The sequence below is a fragment of the Manis javanica genome, chromosome 17 (assembly GCF_040802235.1).
Source record: "Manis javanica isolate MJ-LG chromosome 17, MJ_LKY, whole genome shotgun sequence".
Lineage (NCBI taxonomy): Eukaryota > Metazoa > Chordata > Mammalia > Pholidota > Manidae > Manis > Manis javanica.
This window is the reverse complement of record NC_133172.1, coordinates 61,011,072-61,020,659: the sequence shown is the minus strand read 5'-3', so window position 1 is coordinate 61,020,659 and position 9,588 is coordinate 61,011,072. Positions and strand designations below refer to the sequence as shown.

The 9,588-nt window shown below is 56.5% G+C and overlaps 1 long non-coding RNA gene across 1 annotated transcript; it reads left to right on the top strand.

Moving 5' to 3' along the window:
• Positions 1-449: 449 nt before the first annotated feature.
• Positions 450-3,004, top strand: LOC140847036 (uncharacterized). The gene is made up of 2 exons (XR_012126634.1): positions 450-1,865; positions 2,807-3,004. It is a non-coding gene; the product is annotated as an uncharacterized lncRNA (long non-coding RNA).
• The last annotated feature ends 6,584 nt before the right edge of the window (positions 3,005-9,588 follow it).

Below are 9,588 nucleotides of genomic sequence, written 5' to 3'. Positions count from 1 at the left end.
TATTCTTCTCCCCTTAGTAAATAATAAATAATTTGTGGGGAAGTATTTTGAGACTATAAATAATCTGTTCTTCCAACAATCACCCCTGGCAAGTTTTCAGCATCCACTGATGACCTAACTTAATCATTCTTAATACATTTGTTAGTTGGCAGATACAGAGCTGGCAAAGAGGAGCTGCTTTCTGGGCGCCCTCTCTTGTCCTTCACTTGTTTATTTGCTCTTTCCTTTCTTTCTCTCAGTATGCTGTGGCTGTTCCCTCCATAAAAGGACCATTCTAGCGGCTGTGGGGAGAAGGGGGGGGGTTGTATTAGTTAGCTATTGCTGTGTAATGAGTCACTCCAGCACATGTTTGTAAACATTTATTATCTCTCATGTGGACCAGGTATTTGGGAACAGCTCAGCAGGGTGCTTCTGGTTTGGGGGTTCCTGGGGTCAGGATGCGGCCCTGATTCCACACAGTGGAATATCGTTTGGTCATGAGAGGGAAGGAAGCTCTGACACATGTTACAACGTGGATGGACCTTGAGAGACTTAGGCCAAGTGAAAGAAGCCAGATACAAGAGGACACATTTGTGACCCCATTACTATGAAATGCCCAGAATAGAAAAATCCATAGAGGCAGAAAGTAGGTTGGCAGTTGTCAGGAGCCGGGAGCACGTGGAAATAGGGGGCAGCTGCATAATGGGTCTGGGGTGACAGACATGTTCTGGAACCAGAGGTGATGGTCACAAACAAGGCCAGTGTGCTGAACGCTGCCGAGCTGGGGAGACCAGAAGGAGCTGTGCAGGGGGCAGAGAACGGGCATGGAGGGCTGGGCAGCAGTGGTACCCCTGCATGGTGAGGGACAGGGGGCGAGGAGAGCAGAGAGAGGCCCCAGCTCGTGGAGGACGGGGTGGATGGTGGGGCTCCAGGGCATCGGGAGCCCAAGGCGTCTGGAGGAAGAGCGATGCGCTGTCTCTGCGTGGGGTTTGTGGGGCCTGGGGGGCCCCAGCGGGGTTGCCCATGTGAGCATCTTCCACCAAGTGAGTCAGAGGAAGGAGGTGCTGAACGTCTATCTGGAAACACACGAGCCATCTGTGCCATCATCTGAAACCAGCCCTCCAGCCCCTTCCGTGCGGATGGTGCCTTAGCTGGGCCTGGGGGCAGACCGGTGAAGGTGTCTGTGCAGGATGGGGCCACACGGGACCTGGGGCTCTCATGGGTCTCAGAGGGGCTGCGTTCATGTCAAAGGCATGCCCTGGGATCCTCTGCGCTTGGTCAGACCGCAGGGCAACCTCCCTCGAGTTTACCTCTGTCCACTGCTCTTTGGGGCAGAATCCAGCCTCTGGGGCATTGGACAGGGACCAGTCCTCACCCTGCACAGGGGACAGAGATGGCCCGGAAGATGCCCAGGAGTTAGAGCACCGGGGATCCAGGTGGATGACATTTTAGTCAATGCTGAGCCCCTGGGGTGTCACCAGTGTGAGCAATACTCACACCATATGAACCCGAGCCTCCAGTGAGGAAGGCGGGCACGTGGACAACGGCCACCACTGCACGTCTGGGTTTTGTCACAGGGCGATGAACCTGGGCTTGGCTCAGAAGGACTGGGAAGCAGGCTGGCTGTGCCACTCGCCAGCAGGTCAACTTGGCATCCAGTTGCCTGACCTGTCAGTGCCTTGATTCCCCTCTGCGTGGTGGAATAGCGCCCACCTGCCAGCGCCATGATGGTGCGGGTTGCCGATGATTAATGATGACCGTCTCCCGTTAGTGCCCGGGGCCCTGGCCGAACTTTGTCTGCGGCTCCTCCCGAAATCGTGTGAGGGAATGGCAATTCTCTCCGTTTTATCAGGGGAAGAAACGGTCCAGTTTGGGGGTAATTAGAGGTGGGTCACATCAACCAGATTTCAAAACTCTTTCGCTTTTCTTTATTCTGTGCTTGCGTCTCTTCTCAGCTACCTAGGTAACTGCCTTCCAGGGATAGGTTTTAGAAGGGTCCCTTCTTGAAGCAGGCACGGGCTGGGACGTCAGAGCGAAGGCCCAGCTGCAAGTCCCCTCACTGCACGGAGCAGTGGGTTTGGGTCCTGGGGTGGAGCCGGCGGTCTCAGGCTGAGACCACCCTGCTCGGCTCCAGCATCTCATCAGGGTCACAGGAAAGCCACCGAGGAGGAAAGGGGGCTGGCAGAGCGGGTTGCTGAGGGAGAGCGGGGCGCCTGCGTGCCAGCCGGGCAGGGACAGGACACCCAGCAGCCAGCTCCTGGGTTGGCAAGGGCCACGGGTGAGTGTGTCAGGGAGCCAGGACGGTCTGTGTCCAGGGGCCAGACTGCCATGGAGGGACCGGCCAGCCCCTGAGACCCACGGGGACGGAATGGGGGTGGTCAATACCCACGCCTTCCATCCCGGCTTTCGCTGGGCCTTTCTCCAGCTAAACCCAACTGGGCCAAGTGGGCAGCTGGTCCCCACAGGTGGCCCAGGGTGCCAAGGGCAGGGGCAGATCTGGATGGACAAGCCCCGCATCTTCAAAGGCCAGCAGCACCTGAGGCCCCCAAAGGAAGGGCCTCATCAGGAGCCACGGGGATGGCCATGTGGGCAGCAGGGTGGGCGCTCCCTGGCCTCCTCACGTGCCCGACCTCACGAGGGGAGGCGGGGAACCTCACCCTGCTGTTTATAAACCTCAGAAAGCCAAACAAACAGTCCCTCTTAGAGGCCAGGCCGGATTTGCCATGGACATCTGGAAAATGTTACCCTATTTCCCAATCTCTCCTGGCTGCCCTCGGCGGACATGGGGTGAAGCGGGGCTCTGAGCATGTGGACGACTTCCCCACAGGCCGAGCTGACCGGGGCTGGGACACCTTCGGAATGTCACATCGGATGGTCAGAGGCAGCTCTCACTTGGTTCGTGTCTGTGAGGCCAAACACAAGGAGCGCGGGCAGTGTGTTCTGGAACCTTCAGCGTGGCACACTCATCTCAGGCCTCCTCACCACACCCCGGCTTGCTTCCGTTCCTAAAATGCCCCAAGCCCCTTCCCACCGAGAGGCCTTCCCTGGGGGGGCTGCCTTTGTCTGGAATGCTCGTCCAGCCCCCGGTCCCTCAAGCCCCCCTCAAGGCCCACAGCCCCCGCCTCTTTCAGATCTCATAGAAACATTCCTGTCTTCTCAAACTGGGTCTGAGCCCCTGATTGAATACCTAGTCACGGGGTCTGTCCCTGCCGCCAGCCCGGGGTGGGCAGGGCCAGGCCTGTGACTGACCTCTGTGCCTGTGTGCAACAGCAGCTCAGGCAAGAATTTGCCGCATAAATGCGTGGATCATTGCAAACTCCTAATAAAGTGTTTTTCTCAGCTGCTTGTGTCTTCCCTGTTATCAATGTGCTCAGAAACACATGGATGACAGAATTCCTCTTTTCTTCAAAGAAGGATATTTTTTTGGATGTTTTGAAGGAAAAGAAGGTAGAAACAGGCAGATGCTCCTGTCAAAGCTGAAGCAACTGTGTATGTCGCCATGGAACATTGTTCTCAGCTCTTCAGCTGCTCTTAAAGCTTCAGGGGTGCACGCACTGGGGTGCACCGCCGGCCAGGCTGGGGGTGCTGGAATCCTGCATCATTCCAAGAACTCTTAGGTGAACAAACCTCAGCTGAGGCCCCAGGTTCCTGGCTGTGTCCTGGGAACTGCGGCACAGGATTCCATCTGCCTAAGATATTTTTCTTCAAGAGAGCAAGGGATTGAAAGTGACACATGCACCTAAATGCAGATTCCTGGGCATGGCCGATTCAGGAGGTCTGGGTGGGGACCCCCGACAGAGGGGCTTGGAGAAGCTCAGGCTGATGGGATGGCCTGTGACCACTCTATGAGGGGGCCCCCAAATCTGGAGCCCTGGGGAGGGAAACCCCAACAAACTGCCACACATTGGACAGCACGCCTCCCCTTGGTGACTCTGCCTGGATGAAGATGACTGGGAGTCAGGGTGGCCCTGTAACATTTAGGTGAGCAGGAGGCTTTGACTCAGCCTCTTGGGAAATCAAGTCTGGGAAATCTGAGCAAGGAAAGGGAAGCTGAGACAAACAAACATGGAAAAAAGAGGGAAAACATGTTCTTCAAAAGGCTGGAACCAATTTGGGGGTAGACAAGGCTGCCCACAGAGATTCATGACAGCTTTTCAAGTGTTATTCTATATAATTTATTTCTTGCAAACACATTTGACAGCTATTGTGTAAATGGTTCCCAGTTATTCCGGAAAGGCATCTTCTGCATTTTGGGGAGGTCCTACCAGAATCCAACTAAATCAAAAACAGCAACTGGTTTTGATTTGGGAAAACAAAAACCCACAAGAAGACAGAAGAGTTAAATAAATGCTGATTTCAAATCTTCTACACTCTGCAGTGAGTCAGCCTGGGCACCTGTGTCCCTTGGAGACATGCTGTGTGTCCTTGGGCAAATCACTTAACCTTTCTGAGTCCCTTTTTCTCATCTATAAAATGAGGACAGTAGTTGGACCACCTGACAGGGAGGTAGTGGACAGAAACTGGGATTGGGTGTGGCGCATCATAAACACTTACAAATGGAAGCAGGTACTATTCTCCTGAAAGAGAAACACTAAAGTGTAAAGGACCCTTCCCCCAGTGCTCTGGGTTCATCCTGCAGGGGCTCCAAAGAGAACTGATAATCCCCCAAATCGAGTTTTGGACATGGAAGCGACTTACTTCAGAGGAAACAAGTGAGGTTGAGAAAAGATAAGAGATTCATCGGTCTCAGGGCTCACAGTCCACTAAAGGCAAAGTTGTCTTTTGAATCAAGAAGCTTCTTTTCATCTGAAAGAAAATGGGACTCTCCTTTAGGAAAGAGTGGTTTGCAAACCTCACAATCAAGTCTTTCTTCAACGGCCATGACAAAAAACAATCTTGATTGAGCCACTTCTGTGAAGCTCGTTGGAGACAACCAGAACTTTCCATGGGCTGATGTTTAGGCGGATTAGAGTCAGGTGTTGGGAAAGGGGTTTCTGGAGAGCTTGACAGAGTTAGGATGGAGCGGTTCTCCCTGCAGCGGCTGGTGCGCAGGGCCTGGGCCTCTTGGAGCAAGGCTTAGGTTCTGCCCTGAGTGTGGGGAGGCAGCGGCCGTGGGCAGGGCCGCTCTCGGCCTCCGGGGGCCCATTTACGCTGCTGAGGGCAGTTGTGCTCCAGCAGTCGCCATTCTGCAGGAGGGTCCCTGGCCTTGGCCTGGGGTAGCCGGGTCCACCAGGCTGGCCTGTCCGCCGACTTGGCAAAGGCCTCTGCAGGTTGGAGCGCAGCAAGGCCGCTGCCCTGGTAAGTTCATCAGCATGTCTGGGCACCCCTGGCGATAGGATGAGAGCGTGCAGGGCCTGGAGGCCAAGAAAGTGAGTTGAGGTCAGCGTCAGGAGAGCGGAGGGAAGGAGAGAAGGAACAAGGGCGGGCGGGCAGCAGGCCCAGGTCAGCCCCTGGGCTCCACACCAAGCCCGGCCAGGCAGGCAGGCCCGAGTCAGCACAGGGACCCTGACCGGGCCTCGGGGAGCCTGGCGTGGGCAGGGAGCTGCCTCCTGGCGGTGACCCAGGCTGCTTGCCCGGCTCTGAGCTTGGCCGCCTCCTGCTGGGGAGGGGCAGATGAAAGGCTAGAGGGGAGGCAGCCATGGCAGAGCGGCTGGCGAGACCTAAGTGTCCGGGGGGGCATCATGTGGCTCTGGCTTCTTAGCTGTGACTCATGCTCTGACTTAAGGCCAGGCTCAGCACAGGCCCAGAGGGACTTCAAGACAGGGGCACCCCCCAAATTCCAGGGAAGTTCCCCACAAAACGAGGGCAGCTCAAAGGGAAGGCTTAGTCACCCCACAATATTCACGAGCCCCTCTACCTTTTGTTTTAGGTTGGATCCTCCAGACACAGAGCCTAAGGCAAGGATTTGGTGGGAGTAGTTTGTGGAGGAAGCGCTCAGAAAGCAGGAGGGAGTAGGGAGGGGAGGGGGGGCGGGAGAGCAGAGGTGACCTGTGGAGGGGGGAGGAGGCCTTCGGGGTCACCAGCACTGTGCGGATTGGGGCAGCCTCTCAGACACGGGTGTCTACGTGTGTGGTTAGCGTACTCCAAGCTGCTATGACCGAGTGGCCCCCAAAGGCACTGGCTTAAACGAGATAGACATTATGTCTCTCCCTGTCCAGAGGAAGGGGGTCTGGAGCTCTAGGGGCGGTTCTGCATCTCTAGCACGTGGTTTTCCTCTCTGGACCCAGACCGATTGCTGCAGGTCCTGCCATCATGTCGACGTGCCAAACAGTGGAGAGGAGGCAAAGGTGAAAGGAGCCCGCGCTCATTCTCTTCAAGGGCACAGTCCAGCCGCGGCACATGCCGCCTCTGCTCACACACCGGTCCCCCGAGTCACATGGCCCTTCCTAGCTGGGAAGGACACTGGTGACCCCTATAGGAAGAGAAATTATTATATGAAAACCCTAAAGTCAAAACTATATGAATAATGTTCCAACACTTTTAGGCAGGGGCTGCCCACCCCAATAATACAAGTACAGAGTGGGTGGCAGGTGGGATGATGGCCCCCAAAGCATCCATGCTCTGATCCCCAGAGCCCGCGGACATGTAGCCTTAGAAGACAGACATGAGAGGTGATTACATTAAGGGCCTAGAGGTGGGAGATTATTTCAGATAATCCCGTCGGCCCGAAGAGGTCACAGCGTCCTTATGAGAGGGGGGCAGGGGGTCAAGAAGGAGATGGGAGGGCGGAAGCAGAGGTCAGGTGGTGCACAACGAGGGTGTGGCTTCTAGAAATGGAGAAAGCAGAGGAAACAAGGGTCCCCCAGGGCCCCTAGAAAGAGCACAGCCCTGCCCACACCTTGATTTAGCCTGTGAGATGCTCTCTGGGCCTTCTAATATGGTTATGCATCTTTAATCTGTGAAGTATGTGACCATTTGCTACAGCAGCCGCAGGACGCTGATACACTGTGCTCGGGAATAAAAAACCCCATTTGCCCAGCCAGGTCCTTCTACTTTGACGGCCAGTTCCCCGTGCCCTGGGCTCTTTGGTGCTCCCGCAGGCCCTACTCTGCCTTCAGTGACCTTAAAAACCCCCTTTCAGAGCCACCTCCGCCTGGTTGGGCCTTGGCCCCCCTGCTGTCAGCTGCTGCCAGCCGTGTGCCACCTGGGTGAGTGCTGCGGCCCCACAGCACTCAGCAAGGTGCAGTCCTCAGAGAGACATGCTCCTCTTTGCCTCGCAAGCAGCAAGGAGCTTCAGACGACGTGGAGAGGCCTTAGTCCATCGGCCATGGCAACAGTGCTCCACACACCCTTTCCTCTTCCCGCTGCTCTCTGACCAGATGGTCTCAGCTGTGTCAGCAGCTCGGACCCCCACAGCCACCGCCCTCCATGCCGGGCTCCATCCCGCTCTCCCAATGTCCCCCAGCTCTCCCAGCTGCAGGGCCCCTGCTCTCATCCCAGCCCCCAGCCCCCAGCCCCACCCACAGCTCCTCCCCCTTCACAGACGGACACTTGGTGCCTGTGTCTCCAAAAATGCAGTTTTCTCTCTGACTCTTCCTTGAGGATCTCCAATGCATTTTGCAAATAAACAACCTTTTTACAAATAAGTAACATTAATCGAGGACCCTTTACATGTCAGGCACTGTGCCCACCAGGTACCAATCCACACGACCTTTGAACACCACAACTGTCCTGCCCCCTCATAGTGTTATTATGCACCCCCTCTCCTGTCTTGGGGGAGAAAGCGTGTGGGGAAGTTCAGTGCTTTCCCAAGGTCACCTTGCCAGGGGACAGAGGAGCCAGGGCTTGAACCTGGTCCGGCAGCAGTTTCTAGATAGTTCTATTGCCTGTTTGGGCTGTCGCAGGAGCTGGCTGCCAAGAGCCACGTCCTCTCGCTGGCCTGAACAGCTTGTCCACATTTGCTTCCAGAAGGGTGGTCCTCTGGGTCTCCTAGGTCCACATCCCTCTTTCCCTAGTGAGGGAGAGAGATGGTGCTGGCGTGGTGGGTCTGAGGCTGGGTGGGGAAGCCAGGGGCTCTTCTCACTCTGGCCACTGCCTGCCCCAGGGCCGGGAGTGCTGGCTCAGTCTGAGCCCATAGGACAGACTCTTCTCGGCCTAAGGGCACAGGACCTCTTGCCCTGGTCAGGCCTGACTGCTCAGCATCCTTTCAAGGAGCTGCGCTATCCCAGGGAGGGGCTGTGGACAGCACTGCGTCTCAGCTGGCAGCTCTCTTCCCCAGTCTTGGAAACCCCAGGAGGTGGAAGGGGAGCAGCTGGCCTTAGCCCGGGTCCTCTGAGGCTCAGCTTCTCATCTATAAAATGGAGCAATAGCCTTTCCTGCCTCCGGTGCCTGGTGAAGCCCAAATGAAACAATGGGAGAGAAAGAATTTTGGAAATGCACCCCCTCCATTAAATGCCTATGTAGAGAGCCTGCAGCAGGGCAGGTGTGGGGTGCACGGGTGGGTGTGTAGAGGGGGTCTCAAGGCAAGCATGGCCCTTAAGGAGCTGTCAGTGTGGCCTAGAAGCAAACAGGCCACCAGACTGTCAAACGTGAGCCCAGGAGCCCTAGAGTGCCGAGCATTCTGGAAGGTTCTTGGGCCGGGGGCAGAGGGGAGCTGCAGCAGGAAGAATGAGAGGGCAGTTAGCTGACTGTGGAGAGGGAGCCGTTGTGGGCCGGGAGGTGATGCCGGCTCGTCCCTGAGCCTGACTCTCACCTGGGCACGCTTTCTCACTGGGCTCTTCACACTCCCAATGGGGTCCGCGGCCCTGGAGGAGCGGTCTGCCCCTGGGCGCACGGCCGGACCTGCTGGGGTCCATGCGAGGGCCCCAGGGTGCAGAGGAGCTGGAGAAGTGGTTGGCTGACAATGTGCCTGTACAAGTGGGCAGGGGACAGGCTGTGGGACTTGAGGGCCACCCCTAGCCTGAAGGCCATGGGATACGACAGGGTGTTGTGGAGGGTCTGAGCAGGGGGCACAGAACCCTTTGGCCCCATGGGAACCCTGCATGCCAGGCGCCCCTCCGTCCCCTCGTGACCCTCCCGCCCCAGGGCAGAGGGGGCGCTTTCTCTGGCCGGGCTGTGGGGCTGCCTCCCAGCCGTGACTGCCTGGGCCGCTCCTGCACAAACATCTGGGGCAGGGTGGGGGCGTTTCCTCCCGGAGATAAGGCCTGGGCGGGCTTCCCTGGCGGCAGCCTTCGAGAGCAGCTATGGCCTGGAAGCTCGGCTCCCTGGGCCTGGAGATGCTGGAATTTTCCTGATAAGTTAGCCTCCAGCCCCTGAAAATCCTTGGGGCTTTAGCCCACCACAGCATCTGCTTTATTTACAGACAAAATCCAACTAGGAAGCCTGCAGCCTCTAGAAACAACGCACAGAGCCTTCTCAGTTGACAGTGGATTCAACTCAATACCTTTTCTAACCTTTTTTCTTGGGCACCAACTGGGGAAATTTTTAAATGTTCATAGGTTGCCCTGTTCCCCCCTCCCATAAACAATAAAAATAGCTTTAGGGCATCTCATGGGGAAAACAGGACTATTTTTTTAACAGCTCTTTTGGGGTCTGATTCACGCACCACGCGATTCACCAGTCTGAAGTGTGCGACTCAATGGCGTTTCGGGTCTTCCAGGTCATGCTGCC